The sequence below is a fragment of the Squalius cephalus genome, assembly GCF_949319135.1.
Source record: "Squalius cephalus genome assembly, chromosome: 1".
NCBI lineage: Eukaryota > Metazoa > Chordata > Actinopteri > Cypriniformes > Leuciscidae > Squalius > Squalius cephalus.
This window is the reverse complement of record NC_137122.1, coordinates 36,556,608-36,575,613: the sequence shown is the minus strand read 5'-3', so window position 1 is coordinate 36,575,613 and position 19,006 is coordinate 36,556,608. Positions and strand designations below refer to the sequence as shown.

General features: G+C 38.0%; 1 protein-coding gene across 2 annotated transcripts in view; it reads left to right on the top strand.

Annotated features, from left to right (window-relative positions):
* prkcbb (protein kinase C, beta b) overlaps positions 1-19,006 on the top strand; it is a 123,813-nt gene that overhangs the window by 1,850 nt on the left and 102,957 nt on the right. The window lies entirely within an intron of this gene.

The following is a 19,006-nucleotide window of genomic DNA, read 5'->3' as shown; positions in this document are numbered from 1 at the left end:
AGCATCTGTAATCCTCACTTGTGTCTAGTTACCGAATTTATGAGGGACGCCTTTGGAGTATGACCAAGTTTGGCATTTCTCATATGAAATCATGAAATTATAAGAGACAGCTTTTTGTCAAACTCTTGTAGTATCACTTGGAAGTGTGAAGTTTTGGCACATTTTCTAACATTGGAATTTGTACCTGAAGACCATTGGATAGTAGTTTTCTGTATGAGTCTAGATTACACTTGAAAAGTGATTTTAATTCTTACACACTAAAGGCACTGAACGTTCTTTAAGGCGACTGCAATTACCGGTCACGGCAGGTCAATGGCACCCTCTGCGGTGCTTCTCCATTTTTTCCACCGCAGGCTTCAGCACTAGCTCTAATTACAGGTCCACAGATGAGTGTATGATGACTTTACTTTTCACTTTTTTGCTATATCTCCCTCTGTTCTTCGCTCTTTTTTTTTCTTTCAAGTCACGTTCTCAAATCTATTCACATCTCTAAACCTGTTGAAACCCTCCATTGATTTGTGAGAGCAGAGCAGCCCTGACTGTATCTGGAATGTCGGACCCCATTGGAGCTGAGGGAGAAAGGGAATTCTTCTGCAAGGTCATGCTCAGACATGCTGAAACCTGAGGGTCTCTGCTGGAAAGCAAAGCTGTTTGTGCCTACTGGTTATGAGATGTTAGAACAGTGTGGGAACTATACGTCTTGTTTATTATCAATGTAGGTTTTGCAGTTTCTTCTTCTCCTTTTGGTGTGCATTGTGAATGCACCAGAAGAGCAAGCTTGTCTCCTGTGTTCTCCTCCTTTCTCCAAGTGTTAGTTCACCCAAAAACCCTCATGTCCTCCAAACCATAAGACTTTCGTTCATCTTCGGATCACAAATGAAGATATTTTGAATAAAATCTGAGAGCTTTCTGTCCCTTCATTTACAGCTCGTAAGAGACATTGACAGATCGTAAGAGACATTGACAGATCGTAAAAATTATCCACATGAATTGAGTGGTTTAGTCCAAATTTTCTGTAGAGACACGATAGCTTTATACTCTGAACAGATTACATTTAGGCTTTTATTCACATATAAACATTCATCAACTCACACATCAGTTGTGGTAAACGGAAGCTCAAGCATGTTCGCTTGACATGCAAGAACCAATGAGGTTCATTCTCGTGTTACGCAGCACGTTTGAGCTTTTTGAACAAACCAATGAGGTTTGTTCTCGCATGTCAAGCAGGTTCTGTTGAGCTTCAGTTTATGTTCACTGATCAATGTTTAAATGTGAATAAAAGCCTAAATTCAATCTGTTCATCATATAAAGTGATAGTCTCTCCTCAGAAAATTTGGACTAATCCGCTCAATTCATAAGGAATAGTTTTTACGATCTCATTATTAACTTTTTGAAGCGTCAAAGTGGTGGTTGTATAGCTGTCAATGAAGGGACAGCACTGGCTCAGATTTTATTGAAATATCTTCATTTGTGTTCCAAAGATGGACGAAAGTCTTATGGGTTTGGAACGAAGGGTAAGTTAATGATGACAGAATAACATTTTTTTGGTGAATTAACCCTTTATAACAGTTATAAGTTCTCAACCACTTTTGTTAAATGGAAAGATCAGCTTGGACATTTTGCTAGATTACTCCTTTTTAAGTAACAAAAATGCATGGTTTGAACTTTGAGATGAGTATAGGGTTCAATGTTTTTGGATGAACTGTTCCTGTAAATAACACTAGACTTTAGTTCATGGTTCAGAATGAGCCTGTACAGCAGTGGCTTTCAACTTGTGTCATGTGTCTGTTCTTAAACAATGTAATGCAAATAATAAAATGCGACTAACCATGAACAAAACTATGTAAATAAAAAAAATACTGTTTCTTGCAGTATTTTCACCATCCTCTAATCTAGTGCAGGATACTAATTACAGACTAGTCCACATTGTAGTAACCTGTGGCGTGCTGAAGGCTGCCGTGGCAAAAGCTCCGGACTAGCTTCACAGTTCCTGGGCCACTCAATTTAAGGTCACTTGAATGGCAAAATAGGTCCATTATCAATAATGTCCATTGTCAATAATATTGAAACAATAAGAATTCGCCTATGAAAATTCCCAGAACAGTGATAAATGTGACTGTACTTTAAGGCATTGGTCTTTTCTTTTGCAGATCCATGATTAATTCAGATGTCATTGTGTACTTCAAGGGAAATAGTATCCATGATTATTTCAGATTTATTTCCTATTCATAATTATGTTCATTATTATCTGATGAACTTGAGATTGTAGTGCTTAGAAAATATAGAAAATCCTTTTGCCTACAATTCTTTTTAATGTGACCTTTTGTGTGTGTGTTCAATGGAGAAAAAGAGAAATAGATTATCTGAGGAATGTTGAAGACCCTTATGGAACACCAGCACAGCTGTGATCTGGTTCTTCCTTAATCATCAGTGTGTGGAAAACAGTGAGTAAATAATAAAATAGGATTTCCACTTGCTGTCAGCTTGATTGTGAACCAGCTGCTTAGGAGAGCCTCTTTTGCCTCCTCAGTCGTAATTGCAAAATTACGAGTTTGAAGAAGAGCTGGCAGAATGCTAGATAGAATGCTAGAATCTGGATAGAACTGAGAAACAGAGAACTAGAAAGAAGCTCATGAATGATGGTGAAGGGATAGCGAGATGGTCAGAAGAAGAAAAAGTATTCTATTTTTGAATTAAATGATGTATATGGGGAAATTGCTTATGGGAAATTGAATGTCTGCTTGACAAGTAAATGGATATGAAATGCTGATTTTTGATTTTAAAAAATGTTATTATGTGAGTGAGAATAAAAGACAGAGTGATTTGAGAAAATATTGTTGGAGATTGACCAATCAGAATGACTCAGACTTTTAGAAAGTCTCTTTGATGGTAAATTTGTACACCTTTTGAAACCAACCTGATGATTTCACTTGAACGTCACTAACCACTCACCTTCTGCCTATATGCCCTTTGAAAACCGAAGCAGACTGTGATTGCATTTATGTATTTGTGATGCAGGGGGTGTCTCACACCTCGCTCTGTTCTGTGCAAAAGCAGAACATCTCCACATCTGAAGGTGTGGGCTGTTTAAAGCCTCTATAAATAGCATAAGTGTTCCATGAAGCAGTGCTTAAATAAGGTGGGGGGTGGGGGGGGGGGGGTATGTGTGGGCGTTCGGTGAGATCAGTAGTATATGAAATGCAATGCATAGAAGAACCTCAATCAGAGAACACGCCATTAGTTCATATACGTCATCACCCTGTTCTTGCAAGAATAATTCATGTGTTTGCTCCATTTTTGCAGATTTGGAATGGCATGTTCCAGACAGTAGCCTCATTTCAAGAGGAAAAATATAAATGATCAATGGCAACATAAGGCACTGCTGCGTTCCACTGTAGAGAGGAGTAAAGCTGTGTGTATCAGCCACGAGGAAGATTGTATTGCCCTGAGGTTTCTCAGTAGAGATCGTTTTTAATCTTTTCAATTTGAAATATCAACTGTGTAGATGTTTCTCCTAATATTTCCCTGAAGAGAGAAAAATAGACAATTGACTTTCAGTAAGGCTATAGAGCTATAAGTAAATGCAGATTGCATAGATCAGATTTGGTTTTGGAAGAATTTGATGAGAAATGTTTGAGTTATATTGACATTTTTGACTTCTTATTGCAGACTTTGCTATTGTGGCAACTGTGAGTAGTTTAAGACATTGAGATCTTTTAGAGGAGAAACATTTGAGATTACTGTTTTTCTTTAGGAGAAAGATCTTAGAAGCAGAAGTCTACATTTGCCCTCTGTGTGATCTCATTTAGCATATTTACATGCACTTTAAAAGTTTGATTTCAGTCTGAATAGAAACAGTTTTTAAATGTCATGTGAACACTTTAGTTCCACTGAAATTGCATGAATCCAGTACAAAATAGTACAGTCAAGCTGTATTTTATAAGGTCTACCACTATAACAGTCTGTTCTTTCATCATTTCAACTCAAATAGAAATAAAAAATGATTCCCCAAAAGTCCCTTTATTGCTACGATCCAGTTTTGATCGGAATCCATTTGCGTTAGAAGTTAAATCTGAGCAGTCATTGGCTGATTGCTGATGTTTCAACCACCTAATGAATGCTGAGAGCCAATTACGCATGAATAGAAGAGCCCAACAAGGGCCATCTGCTCGCCTTTCGGGACCTAATAAAAAGGTCTGCAGAGAGCCTTGTTGCAGGAAGAGAATGCGTGTAATAATGCAATAAGGACGTTCAACTGCCTGTAAAAGTGCCTCCATATTAAGCAAGTAGAGTTGAAACTCAATTTAGTCCTGAATGCGGTTAGCCTCTCCTGGTGCTTTCAGCCAGATTAGATCATGCTGGTGTTTTCCAGGCTACTTGAGGGAGGGTTCCTGCTCTGTTGACACTGCAAGGTTGTTTACTGCAGAACAAGATCCTTTTGTTTAGAACAAACATGTCTGACCTTTGTGGCTCCAATGTCCCAGAGGACAAGATGCATGAGGCTCAATATTCCCTTCTGCTGGACCTCATTCGGTCTCTCTGCTAAATTAAACCAACTTCAGCCCTTTCAATATTTATGTCATTGTCAGTTTTCAGTTTCGATGGCCTGAAAGGACTCAGACTTAATGTGAGGGTTTTTTGGAAGAGTTTTGAACTTCAACTCATGAGCTGGCTGGTCAGGTGCTCTTTGTTTGATTGCAGCCGGTGCTGCATGTGATGTATGTGCTGGCCGACGGGTCCATTGGAAGTTGGAAAGAGGGTTAAGAGGACAGGAAAGGCAGCCACCAGCTAAGCATCTGAAACTGGCTGGCTGGAGGTCCTCCTGGGACCGTCTTCTCTTTATTTGGCCTTACTTTTAAATGGGCCGTTAGAGAGAACTCACTCCATCAGTGAGGCAGTCCAGATCTGAGCCGCAGTTAGATAGACACTTTGAGGATTTATTGTTTAATGGTGCTTGATAAGGTTTCTCTTGTTGTCAGCTCATCTTCATAGCACCTATAAAATAAGAACATCTATAGCAATAAATAATTAAGTTTTTATCCCTATTTTGAGGGATTTTTATGTCATGGTGAATCTGACTGAAAGTTTACATTGTGCAGAGGAAACTCACTGTGCTTGATATAGATATGAGCTTCGTAGTATGAGCAGTGTTAGTACTACTTTGGTTCATCATCTGTTTTTGTGTAAACAGTGTCTGCTTTTTCCAGCGTGGTCGCCCACATCTGTGAGAACTGAAGGGAGATTCAAGGGGATCTGTAAACCTGAGATGCCAACACTTATCTGCCATGTTAGATACTTCACCAACCCAGTCCTCCACTTAACTGTGCTAGTGCTTTGAGTGTGGGATCCTGTCACAAATCTATCAACATGTCTAATTCATTCTTGTATCTCTCTGTTTGAGTCTCAGCGTTATCTTGATGACTGACAATGATTCAGAGACCACAGTCTGAGAGTGCTGTCAGAGCAGAGAACACAAGAGTGCAGCCCTTTCTCCAGAGAAACGGCTTTGAGCTGTGCTGTCCGGATATCAACCTCGCCGACAACTTCCACATGCTAAGTAGTGCTGCTATGCTTTTAGTGCACTCCTGGGCGAAATAAATAAATAAATAAATAAATAATTGGGCCAAGCCAAAAATTGCTAAATATTTAGTGGTCTTTTAATGGTCTTAACCATTTTAATCACAACTCACTGGTCAGGAAATTAGCAAGAATTGCACAAATACTATAGATAACGTAACTTAGCACGGAGTAGCCTTTTCTAACTTGCAGACAGCTTTTTACAGGAAGAAGAGTCAATGTTGTTCCACTCAATCTTAATGGCTTCAAATAGTTCATAGTTGAAAAATATCTCCCAGTTCGTTTGAGTTTAAAGGAGAACTTGGTAACTTTTTTAACTTAATAAAACTGTCTAGAATTCATTTGGATGGTTAAACAACCTGTTCTGGTGATATTGGTGACTTTCCCCGCTCCCCCCAGCGTTCCCAGGCGGAAAACCAACCTTGCAACTTGGGGACTACCGTCCCGGCAAGATAGAAATTGGAAGTCTCGTGAGAAGCGAGAACGAGCGCGAAACGCGAATTGCTTTACGGCAATTCGACATAAACACACACGCATGTATTACCAGATTACCCACCTCGGTAGACATAGCTCCACACGATACAGTTGGCTTGCTCCGATCAAAACAAACGCACATGAGCAGCTGTAGAGAGGGGGAGGAGGCCGCCGCAAGTGAGTTTTTTACGACCGTGTTGTGAAATATACGCCCCCCCACAGCTGTAGGGGGAGCTCGTGGGGAAAACATGCGACAACAAAGGAAAAATCAGCGAAGAAGTGACTAGAGTTCGCTAGAGTTGCCGAGTTCTCCTTTAATGTGAGAGCAAATATTCACTATAGGGTTGAAGATAGATGCATGAATAGATGCATTTATTATTATATTTCTCTCCAGATTTTCTAAGACACCACTCTGGAGCATCACCATGCCACTTATGTTTCATTGTGATTCATTACTACACACACAACCTTCCATATTCTGGCAAAACTTCATTCTGTCTTTGATGTTTTTCTGAGACAGCAATGGCTTTTTAAGTAGTGCATTTGCTTAAATTTGGCTAATTTCCTGACCAATTATTTGTGGTTAAGTCAATTAAAAGCTTAGTGTTTAGCCATGTTGGGCTTCGGCCACCCGTCTCTTTAGATAATGACGCTGTAATATTAGTAAATAAGATTGACCAAAGTCCTTTTCAAGGAAAGTCATTTCACTCTGTGACTGACTATATTTGCAATGCCTCCGAGCAGTTATTTCAGGCATGCAAGATCAACACTAGTCTACTTGAATGTGGAAGTCCTGAAAACTGCTTTCTGGACTCACATTTAAATAACATAGTTCATGTCAGATTTTGTTGTTGATTTGAAATGTTCCACAAATGTTGTTTCTTGTGCTCAAATGGCATTAAAAAAAAACATATTTCAGGTTTTCCAGACAATTCCAAGCACGTCTCAGGACTGTTTGTATGGGAACCGGAGCCTCTAACAGCAGCTGCAATTATGCGATGACTTTACCAATTTCTGATTGGCTCTAGAAGATATTTAGAAGATGTGACTTTTTCTGTAATAATGTGCATTGTACTTTCCTAGAACAAATACTGAAATAAATGAAAATAGAAATGTGTGCTAGCCAGTCAATTTGTTGCTGTTACAATGCGATTACAGATTATTGGCCTGGCCAATATATTTAAAATTATAGCAATGCCTTTAGCTTGTATGAGGAACAGGCTAGGATGCACCAATATTAAAATATGCTGATTATTATATGTTGATAAATATGTCATGCCATGGCTGATAATAAATGTCTATAGTATTTTGTCTAAATACAAATAAATAAATAAATCACCAAAAACTAAAAATCGTTTTAAATGCTACAAGTGAGTTTAGTCGTCACAACAATTTTAAGGTTCATTATGAAAAACGATATTCATTTTGATATTTGGTAATGATTACACATGATTATAAATTCTTTGTGTTTTTAAAGATTAACTTTAAGTGAGCGTTAGATGATGCCAGAGGTAATTTAAATGTAAAATTAAAGGAAATTAGCATGAACCATTAAATATCCAATATGGACCAATCAGTTAAGAATCTCTAATATCTGCCAATAAACGATATGGTACAGTCAGAAGTGAACTCAACACCATATACAACAAGAAGAAGGTGGAGAAGAAATGTGCTGAAATATGAATGAGATATGAGAGCTAGGGCTTTCATAGATTTTAGATTTTGGTTGAAGTGTCTCTTTAAGATCATTTTTAACTTCAGACCAGACTGAAATGTTCGCAGACGGTACAGCTGTGAATGGAGGCTGAATCTGTGCAAGTGAGCTCCACCGGGTGAAGTGAGAGGGGCAGTTTGAGGGGTGAATTTGCAGGTGTGTATGTGTTAAAGTGAAGTCAGGTTCACCGCTGGGATCACTGTCAGTCGTATATTAAAAATGGGCAATCTCAGAGTGGGCGCCAGCTAGGTTAAAAGCTTCCCCAGGCTATCAGTCACACTTTTAATTGAAATGCAAGTATGTTAGGACACAGGGGCTGTTTTTAAGCACAGCTGGCCTTACCTGAGCTGACAAAGGCTCTGGTTGAATGTTTAAAAATATATAAAAAAAAATCTGTGAGGTATACGATTAGCCTACTTTACCTGACAGAACCAGCATGTATTGGATTTCATGAATACTACACAAAATAAAGGGATAGCTGCAGAGTACCTGATATTTTCTTCAGGGAGTGATTCCGGTCACTTCTCAAGTGTTTTGCTAGTTAGCATGGTCCAGTTAGCCTCCACTGCTAGCAGCAGCTGAGAATCAAAATCTTTATTGCCAAGAATGTTCACACATTTGAGGAATTTGTCTTGGTGGCAGAAGCTTCCACAGCACTGACAGAATGACAGCAACAAGACAGATTCAAAAAATATATAAAAATGCACAGTATACAAAATAGCAACTGCAATTGAGATGAATGGAAATGCTACCAGTTAGCTTTCTCTAGGTATGGTAAGCTCGTGTGACAAATTGCCTCCAAGAATTTACAGACTATATATTTCACAATAATTTTACTGTATTTTTGATCAAATAGAGTTTTGGTGAGCAGAGAGACTTTCAAAAACATTAAAAAGGCAGCCAAGAATGTTTTTAATGCAATAGATGCTATTTACACTAAGTGAAAATAGCAATAGATTCTGTTTACACTATGCAAAAATAGCAGTATTTCTTTGCAATAAGTGTAAAAAGTAGTTATGCTATTTATACTTATACAGTATATATAAATAGTGGCAGATACTATTTGCACCTCAGCGTTGTTGTACATTAAACGACATGCAATAATAATATAGTTTAAATTATTATATTTATTAAAATTATTAAATGGATGCTGTGCCTTATTGGGACAATAATCACTTTATTATTAATCACACCTTATTTCACTTTACGAAAATGTTTTTTCTTCATTTCTTTCCGATCTGATATGTGATGGGGAAAAGGAATAGAGTAAGTTCAGCCAAAGGCGGATTCAAACTTGGGTCGTTTTGCATCAAAACTTTCAGCCACGCGCCTTACCCCTATACTATTGCTACTGTTGTCAATCTACCGTCTTCCGTTATTGTGTCTGGCCCAACCAGACGTCAGTGGGTGGAGTTAGTGTAAATAGCCTCTGCCAACAAGGCGGGCTATTTGCACTTAGTGTAAATAGATACTCCGGAAAAAAAAAAAAATCGTACTGACCCCAAACTTTTGAAACTTTACCAACTCTGTGTAATTAATAACAAAATAAACAGAGCTGATAAAGAATGATCAGTCACTCTAGGAAACTTTTGAAGTTCAGGACTTTATTGTCTCAATGATTTCATTCATTCGTTCTGTGTTCTGGAATTGCCCATAAATGCATGAGGGTCAGGGTAGATGCCTTTTTAGGCAGCCTGGTTGAACCAAGTTGTTTCAGTATTGACCCAACTGGGTATTGATGCTATTGTATGAGCCTGATCGATGTTAATGCAGTGAATTCCCTCTGGCCAGCAATTTAATCGGGCCTTCTGCTGTAGAACACAGGGGAAATATGCATATGTAAGCTTTCCACTGATTCAGTCAGGTTTAGGAATGAAAGGAGGAGAAAATTATGATTGAAGTTAAATGAGAATTAAATTAAAGGCTTTCACAAGCTTTAACACTGATGTGAGTAACCTTTGCTTGCTTTTTTCAGGACTCGCTTTTTCTTAAGCTCCAACATAAACAAATACTGAGAATAAATAAATTATTAATAAATAAATAAATGCAATCTCTATATCTGACCTGAATGTTCTTGGTCAGTTCAGTAGAGACCCAAACTGTTTTAGAGACCTGAAGAAAGACATTTTTGTGCGTTTCAGGTTTCTGATAATACATGATGAGCTGTTTATACTTCTACTAAATGCGGACAGAACAAGAAATGCATTACTGATTCATAGTGTCACACTGATTTATATCGTACTCTATCCATGCATAATTATATATTATATTCTACATGATCTGGTTTGAATGACAGTAAACAGGGTGTGTAGATGGTGCTGATGATGATGATTGGTGAAGTAAAGGCCTGTAAGAAGGCTACAATAATAGTGCTGCAGTTCTCCTCAAACCAATTTAACCCATAGGACCATTTAACTGCTTGCTGCAGTTGCTAGGCAACAGGAGATGAGTAGCCTCACAGTACATGACTACTTTTGAAGCTTTCTCTCAGTCTCAGTCTCTCTCTCTCTCTCTCTCTCTCTTTCTTTCTCTCTCTCTCTTTCTGTCACTCTTGTGAATACACTGTCCCAAATATCACTGCTTCTTGAGATTATATTCAGCTAAATAGAATTGTTTTTGGGTCAGCGTGCAAAAAAAGTTGTGTATCAAAGTAAATTTAACTTCCCATTGGTCGTTTTAAGCGATTGTAGTTTCAGTGTTAGCTTTCACTTCTCATTTGTCATCACAGCAGCAATGAAATAGAAAAGGAAATATTTTATTTGTATACTGTGAAATAAAGCTGTGACCAAGATCATATCTCCCTGTATGTATGTATCATATTATATCATATCTCCCATATACATACACACACACACACACACACACACACACACACACACACACACACACACACACACACACACACACACACACACACACACACACACACACACACACACACACACACACACACACACACACACACAGAGTGCTTAACAAATGTATTAGACCACCACCCAATGTAAGGTTTGTGCCACAGATGCCCGAATCTAAACTAAACTAAATAATGTTTTATGTTTCTGTAATGGTAAATCTAGCAGTGTGTGTAAGCTCTTTAGTCACAGTTGGCCAAGTCAAAGTCCTATTGAACAAATTTAGGATTTAGGGAATTCAAAGATAGATTGCACAACAGTTTCATCAAAAGCAAGTCTTTGGGAACAACTAGAAACTGTTTGGAAGTCAATAACAACAGAGACTGTGGAAAAGTACTGTACATGAAAACAATGCCAGCAAGAATGCAAGCTGTTATCAAGGCCTAAGGACGACATGCTAAATATTATGGGTTTTTTTTGGTTATAATGTGAATAAAGACTATTTTGTTGATTCAGTTTGTTATTTGCCTAATAAATGACAATAACATTTTTAGTTTTAAACAAGTTTTTGACAGATTCCTAAAATATTTGTGTTTTCTCTTTATTATGACAGGTGGTCTAATAAATTTAAGCACTGTGTGTGTGTGTATATATATATATATATATATATATATATATATATATATATATATATATATAAAATATAATACTGTCTATCTATATATATATTATAGATATTGTAGTGGCTGTCATTTTATTTTTATTTAATTTTATCTCTCCTTTTCCCATAAGATTGGCAGCACTTGAACCACCAACTGTTATTTTATGGAGGAAGTTGGCAAAAAATTCTAAATCTAGGGATGCATGAAATCTCAACACCTTATCAGTTATCTGTGGATATTTGTGAATGTTATGCTATCTACAAATGTTGGATATTTACATGTACTGAATACTATTTATTTTCCATTTTATTGCGTTATTGTGTGTGTGTGTCAAAATAAACTAAATTAAAACGGGAACAAAATCAAGGTATGTCTGTCAAACACAAATTTAGATTAACCTTAGGGGATAACAGTCTTGTCTGAAGAGGATTTTTAGCAAGTGTGCAGTGAATTTATAGATAAATCAGAGCGCCAGACTTTGCCCGTGTCGTCGGCTGTCCTCTGATCCTGGATCAGTTGAAACGGAGATAACTGCTCTGTTACTGTATGTGCATATAGACACACACATACACGACCCATCACTTTTCATGTTTTTCAATATCAGTGATGATGAGCAAAGCTCTATTCATCAGGAAGGAGTGATTTACTTGGGCCTCTTCACCGCTGGCTGTAGACAGCTGTTGTCGCTGTATGCAGAGTCACACTGATCTCATTAGAGCTGTTATAGGACTGAGCTGCGGTCTGTGAGCTGTCAGTGTGGAGGTTACACTGCATGCGTGATTATTCCCTTTCCCTCTCTAAATCGCTCTCATTCTCAATATTTCCTGATCTTTCCTCATCTCATTTTCTCTTTCCTCCCTTTTATTGGTAAATTGATTTCATAATACTTTGATTTATTCCATTGTGCTGATTACAGTATTCATATAACAAGGTATTTTAATTGTATGTGTTTATGTGCAACTGGTTCATTAGTTGGGTGGACTAGTTTTTATTATTTTAATTATTAATTTAAATTTGTTTTAATAATTACATTTATATCATTTAAATTTTTGTTTGAATTTTTTTTTTTTTTTTAATAGGGTAAAACCCCATTTTCAAAATGATCTGCTTTTAAAGCATTTTATAATTATATTTTGCTTTTGCATTCTGTGCATTTGGCAGAATTTTAGTTGTGATTTACAGTGGATTCAAGGTTTACATTTTATATTATTGATCTGCCTGCATTGACACCATTATATGAGAACTGAACTGAGCTGGACAATTACATCACTGTTTTCTCCAGAGCGGCTGCATAGATAAATAAACTAAATGAATAACTTTTTTACAACAAAAATGATCCATCACTGAACTTACTTAAGCTGGACTATGACGCTATTTTCTTCTAGATCTGCTGTGCAACTGAAACAAACTTATTTGCGTAATTTCCCTGTTATCACTGTAAAGCTGCTTTGAAACAATCTGTATTGTAAAAAGCGCTATATAAATAAAGGTGACATGACATGTTGCTAGTGAAGGTAAAAACAACTTTATTAATGTGTCTTTACACCCTTCCATCCGTTCTGTGGCGTTCCACCAAATAGTTTTTAATTCACCAATGTGTCTCGTGTAAAGGCCCCAAAAGAAATGCATATGATTATGATCAGGTGAATTAATCGATTTTGAAAACTAGTAATTTTACACGTCCCTACTACTGTTGGTTAGAGGATTTATTTTGTTGTTCAATTTGTGGTGCTTTTTTCAACGCGACTCCCTTTCTTTCTGCTTTTATAAGCCATATCCTCATTTTTTTTATTTCTGTATTATTTAAATTCTTTTACTTTTTCCCCACTTCTGCATTATCATCTGTCTGTCATGTGTGTGTGTGTGTTTGCGTGGGTGGAGGGGGGAAGGGTTGTGTGTAGGACAGGTATAGCGGGGGGTCGTGGTCCAGAGGGGGCGGTGAGCTGCACGGAGAGACTCTTCAGCGGATTCACAAGCAGTAAGTGGAGAGGCTTCTTCAAACAGATGGGATGGGTAGAGTGGAGACACAGGCCTGTCACGGGGCAAACACACACACACTCCCTCACAACTCAACCCTGTGACTCCAGTGTTGAATAGATGACTGATTTGTTAATATGTGTATTTTTTTGCAGTCGCAAGCAACGATGGGAAAATGATACATAATTGCGTTACGCCTAGAACAGCATGTGTTTTTAAGTACGAAGTGGTATTTCGTGCTATGGGCAAGGGTTTGTCAACTCAGCATCTTCATGTTACGAGGAAGGTTTCAGTTCTATATTCTGTAAGTAAATATATAGAAGGTTAGTGCTTGTTACTTACAGTATTTGAAACCGTTATTCCGGTGCAAATCAGGTGTAAATTTACTTTAAAGAAAAAAGTTACATTATTTTACTTCACTTCCAAAAAGTCACAGGGATCAATAGTCCAGATTGGGAGTGAATTAATCGCAACTTTCACTAAAATGTTATCACCACTGGTGACAAGCAAATCTTTATTTGAATTCATATTCTTAGTCATACATTTAGTCTGGAAAACTAAGAAATCTCTTGGTTTCTTGTAACGCGTTACTCCCACTGGCCTCAAGTCGTTCAGCTAATACACTGGTTACCAAACCAAACTCATCTAGTATGCCCAAAAGTGCTATTTAGGTTGCTTTGAAGGTTTTGAGACACCCCTGCTGAAAAAAACAACACAGCAGCTAAGACCAGGATGATGCATGCTGGACGATACAGGATTCATGCTGCTCCTTGCTGGTTTATGTTGGTTTGAGCTGCTTTATGCTGGTCTATGATGATGTTTGGACTGGTTTAGCTGATGGACCAGCACAGCCATGTTGTCCACTATCAAAAATGCTGGCCATCCAGCATGCTTAATCTGTGAAGTGTAAAACTAGTTAAGAACACCATAATGTGTATCTAAAACACATCATATGCTGTTTGTTTTTTTTCATATTTGGGTATTGTTTTATTATTTGGTGTATTACAAACATGACAACTTTTTAGCTTACGCTGTTTTCGTTTCAATCTGTGATTGTTTTCTTAGCATACAGGCACAGTCAATAAGTGACCTCAATTGCTGATATCGCACCTGGTCGCCATTCTGTCGACCTCATATATTATTCAGATTAAAAAAAATGTATCACGTTTGTAAACGACATCATCCAGTGCAGGGCAAAGAGCTAGTGCACTACACCGTGTTTACAGCCCTCAAAGTGTGGTTAGCTGCAGGCCGTAGCACAGAGGAGGAGGAGGCCTGTGTGTGTGTGTGTGTGAGAGAGAGAGAGGGGAGAAGTTGAGGACAGCTGTGGATTGACGGCTGACTCACTGACCTCATCTCTGCATCTCTGTAAGTCAGCTCAGCGTAGTGCTCAGCGGGCCATGGTATTTTTATTTAGCGCGTAGGCTGGCCCTACTCACTTGCATAACTCCCATTACCACAGGCAGGAAAGGTGAAAATCAAATATCTTTTTTCTTTGTGAACAATCACTCGTATCTCCTGTTGAAAAAAATGAGCGTTCGCAGCCTGTCTACAAGCGCTCGAGCTCCCCTCCTGTGTTCCCCCCTCTCTCTCTCTCTCTCTCTCGAGCTTGAGTGAGAATTACTCGTTTTAGTGGATGTGAGGCTAGATAAAAGGTTTCTTCTCCTCTGTGAGCATCTCTCATTCAGTGTGAGATCACACACAGTGCTGAAGCGATGGTGTGTTGAGACCTCAATTAACTTTCAAAAGCAAATTACTTTTGACAGATTTACTGAGTCTTGATTTGTATAACAAAGGCCCAGATTAAATTGGTGGCCACGTGTTGGTGCATTACAATCATTGTTGGAGAGTATCTAAATAGCACCACTTAATAGTGATGGTGAGTCGACTCCAAAAGAGTTGATTCCTATAGACTCTATATAGCCCTGAATAGTCGGGGTCAACTCCAGCACAGGAATCGACTCTCATACTCTGTTGTTGTGTCTGACATTGCTCACTTGTTTACTGATTCTCAAATTCCTATAGTGCATGGCAACTTTATCTCTCCTTTCCAAGCACCTTTTAAGACAATGATCGTGCATTTAGCGCCATCACCCAACAATTAGCCAATAATAAGATGAATTCATTAAATAATACCTTCTTTCTCATTTATTTAATTCTGACATAATATTCGAACACGGATGTTTTCCGTGACTTTTCCCTCTATAAAAATAAGGTATCAGCAACAGCTAGGCAGCTAGCTACTCAAGTCATCGCTAAATTGGACTGATTTTGACATTCACAGGGATTTTAAGGCTTCATGTTGGGGAAAAAGTGTGTAACGACTGCATATTGTACTATTATTCCTGACCCTGTTTTGATGTAAAGTATAGTCGATTCCATCGAATCCTACGGTGGGAGTCAGAGTCGACTCCAAAAAAACCTGGAATCGAACACCCCTACCACTTAAAGTTAAACTTCTTGTGGTTTGCTATTGGTGTGATGTCATATGAGTGACAGGTTCATCAAAAAAAAAAAAAAAAAAAAATTCATCAGAGAAGAGATGGAAGAGGGAGGGAAAGTTATTTTGATTAGGAGCTATAAGGGCAGATTAATTAAATAATAATAATGTGCACTGATAAATCATTTAATAAATATCACAATATTCCATAAGAAAAATTGTCCATTTTTGACTTGTACACGGGACACTCCACCCAAAAATCTAAATGTTATCATCATATACTTGCCCTCATGCCATCCCTCACAGTTGACGCTTCAAAAACCACACAAAGTGAACATGGCAATAATCCAGTTGACCCCAGTTTATGAATCAGTGTCTTCTGAACTGTAGGTATGTGTACATGTTTGAAAAAGTTTAAATATTAGTATTGTTCTCACACATACTAATCGTCTTGCTTTAGAAGACATTGATTCTTCATCTGGGGTTGTGTGGATTTTCTTTTGTGGATACATTTGTAACGACAAAAATAACATTTTCATTTTTGGATTGAGTACCCCTTTAACCAAGGTTTTTTTTTTTTTTTTTTTTTTTTTAGCATGACAGCTCAGCTGTTTCAAAACTGTGTAGGTTTTCCTGTAACAAGCTGCTTCTTAACAAGTAGTGGTGTAGTGTGACAAAATACTTTGCTGTTTTTATGTCACATTGCATTTCACACACAGCTCTACAGCCGAGTGAGACGAGACAGCACTGAGCTGCTTTCATTGAAACTCCTTCTGTGTGAAGTCAGATTCTGTTTTGTGAATCAGTCCAGAAAGAAGTGATTCACGTTATTCAAAAATGTAGGGCCAGTAAGAGTTTTTATGTTTGTTTTTTAAAAATATGTCATGCTTACTAAGGCAACATACATACTGCAGCTAAATTTGACTGCCAGTTCACCATTAGTGTTTTATCCTGTTCTGTTCACACACAAATCAGAAATTTTTTATTTGCATTCCACAACCGACTTAACTCGAAAATTCTAGGTAGTGACAACCACATTTACAAAATTCTGCAGTGTGTACGAAAACAAACTGTTGTTAATGATGTATTTAAATGTGCATCAAGGATGTGTCGCTCATCTGGTGCAAGAAAATTGCAGGGAAAGAGCCTTGATGAGCCCATAATAAACCTAAATAAATCGAAATGCTTTATATTGAAAATAAGACCAAATATTGTCACCCACACATGCCTATTTAAGTCTGTATGAGCTAAGGCCAAACAACAAACCCAAAAAAACTTAAAATAAGTGGACATGGCAACACTTCAAGAAAGCAGGCTTGAACAAAGTATGCCACCTCTGTCATGTTTTGATTTTATTACACGGCTCTGTAGAATCCTTGATTCTGATTGGTCAATCACTCCATGCAGCGGTATGTTATTCGGTTATTCCCTGATAACAACCGTTGAAAAGGGAAAACCGATAAACACAGGCTCATCCGGGTTATTGAAGGCTTGCTAGGAACGTTTTTTCTTTGTGGAAGTTTGTTTGGTGAGCTAATAAAATATTCATATTTTATGAACAGTTATTTAATGTCATCCAGTATCGTGGACACACTCTCTCTTGTTTCATACAAATGCATTTGCTGCCATTTTGCGACTATTGTTTTGTACACTGTTATAAGATAACAAAGGTACAGTTTTAAAACGGTTTCATCTCAAATCAATATCTCTTATCCGCATAATTACTTATGTGGCGAAATGTTGTGTAATAAGTGGTATGATTGTACCGTATGTATCCCTTAAATGTCCGTCTAGTTTGAATTTGCCGCGCTAGCAACTGCTCTCTTCGCGGAAGCTTTATAACAACCGGCTGGATGTACATTATCCGTCACATAATGTATTATAACCCCTTTGGTTAAAATTGACAAGTAGTCTTTGGTCGCTGTAAAATGTCTTTCAAAAGTAGTTGATGCCAGAACATTGTTATGGTGTAAATGTCCACAGTTCCAGGAGTGAGTTGTGTTCTGTACCCATGAAGGGATCATTTAGGTCATTCATTACCGTTTTTAAATACTGTAAAGTTTCAGGAGTGACAACAACCGCGTGTACATGGCCTATGGCTGCATTTACTAGATCAGTAAAAACAGCAATATTGTGAAATATATTTACTATTTACAATAGCTGTTTTCTATTTTAATATATATTTTAAATGGTAATTTACCTCTGTGATGCAAAGCTGAATTTTCAGCATCATTACTCCAGTCTTCATTATCCCATGATCCTTCAGAAATTTGTCTAATATGTTAATTTGATGCTCAAGAAACATTTATTATTATTACCAATGTTGAAAGAAGTTGTGCTGCTTAATATTTTTTTGTGCAAACTGTGATGCATACTGTACTGTATCATAATCATAATGTTTCTTTTTTTATTTTTCAAAATCCTAAAACTTTTATTATTTCCAGGTTTGAATTAGATTTTGAATACCATATTTTCTACAGTGGGCTTTCGCGTCCCACTGTATATGTTTGGCTTTATTTCTCTGAGCAGCAGTTTAGACTTCCCTTATGTCCTTATTGTCTTTTGACACTGACTGGACATGCTGGAGGAACTGATATATGAGTGTCACAGATGATTAAGTAACAGAAACAGTAATCAAACAAAAACGGAAGGTGAAGGTGAAGGAATGTGGTGAGCAGGAAAAACGAACTCAACCTGTCTCAATTCTTCATACTAGCTACAGTCACAATTCACCTTCACTTCAGAGGAAAGCGCTCTGTGCTGTGTGCTCTATATAATGAAAAAAGTCATCGCCTCCGGGTGTACATTTAAATAATCTGTTTAAAAAAATAACCAAGAGCCACAGTCAGTAGCCATGCTACTCTAGCCCCAGATCTACAGATGAAAACCTGTTCTCCTCAGCCGAGAGACGCAGGTGCTCGCAGTGTCTCTGGCGTGTATATCCTGTTCTAACAGGAAGCCCTGGGCTCCACTTCCCTCTCAGCCAGCTTAAACCGCTCTGCCAAGGCTGTGACAGACATCAGCTGCCAGAAAGTCATTAGCAGTGAAAGCCATTCTCTCTCATTATCTAGATTTCAGGAAACGGGAACACCGAGGCTGATGGGAGCGCCGCCTTGGCTGAAAACTGGATGAGGAGTGTGTAGATCCATCTGTAATGTCTCAGAAATGAAAAAAATTAGAAAGACAGCGAGAGGGAGAGAAGGAATGAATGCCAGGTTTAATTGGCATGGGACCGATTCACCATGCGGGCACCGCTGCCAGGGCAGTGTAAAGCTGGAATGGCAAACTGGAGCACCAGCCTGTGCGTAGA